Source organism: Alligator mississippiensis, chromosome 12, assembly GCF_030867095.1.
Source record: "Alligator mississippiensis isolate rAllMis1 chromosome 12, rAllMis1, whole genome shotgun sequence".
Taxonomy (NCBI): Eukaryota; Metazoa; Chordata; order Crocodylia; family Alligatoridae; genus Alligator; species Alligator mississippiensis.
The window spans coordinates 64,156,951-64,158,096 of record NC_081835.1 but is presented as its reverse complement, the minus strand read 5'-3'; positions in this window follow the sequence as shown (position 1 = coordinate 64,158,096).

The following is a 1,146-nucleotide window of genomic DNA, read 5'->3' as shown; positions in this document are numbered from 1 at the left end:
TAACCTCAGAAAGATTTGTGTAATGGTTTACAAGAAAAATAAGGGACTGCCCAGCACAGATCTTGCAACAAGTTTGTTATAAACACAACGCAGCAGGCGCACTATCATTGCTTATTTATATGGCAGTGGGATCTGGAGGACCCAATGCCGACAAGCATTGCACAGGCACACGGCTACAGATAATCTCTGCCCTGAAGAGCCTACAGTCTAAATAAACCAGATGCACGAAAGAAGGGAGAAAGGGACGTTGTCGTCTCTTCATTTTGCAGGTGTGCAATTAAGACACAAAAAGATGCAAGTGGTTTGGCTTGCCCACGGTCACCCAGGAAGCAGATGACAGAGCAGAGAACTGGACCCCAAAATGTGTTAGGAGTCCTTTTCCTTTGCTTTCATGACAAGACCATCTTTTCCTCTCTGCTGTGAATTGGTCTGTTGGTGGGGAGAGCAGTATAGTCCAACAGGGAGTGCATATATTTGCTGGACTGCTGAGTAAACTGGGATGGGTGACTTCCAACCCCAGGGCCTTGCACCTTCAGCATAAATTTGTTTAAATATTAGAAGGAATCAGAACTCATTTCTTTTAAATTAAAATTAAATACATTAAATAAAGCAATTGAAGATTTTTTTTTTGCAATTTTTTTTTTTTTTTTTGGTGCAAAGATCTAGTTGATCTAATAAAAGATACCACTTCTACCACGACTTCTGATTCCTTTTGCCGCTAAGCCAGTATGGCTACAGCCTGGATACCTTTAAATATTAGAAGTCTTTTTATCCTTGCATCCTAGGAAAACCACCGAATCTTTTGTTGCTCTTGTCTGCATTTTGCTTGTCTGGAGAACCCACCAGCATTTGAGGTTATATCTGAGGTGTGACAGCCTAGGTGTGAAGTTCAGTTCCTGGCCATGTCGGAGAAGTGACGGTGGGTGATTCTGTGGCTCCTGGTCCATAGGAAGGTCTCAGCATTCACCCCCTCGCTCTCTTGCGGCTGGACCGCTGATGCACATCTTACGTGTACATGGCTAAACTCAGCTCTGGTTTTCAGTGCTTGCTCTGCATCCTGCCCTGCTGCCCGTCTCTTGTTATGGGTCAGTCCTGCATGTCAGCTACTAACTTCTGCAGCAGTTTGACCAAGTCATTTCCTGCGCT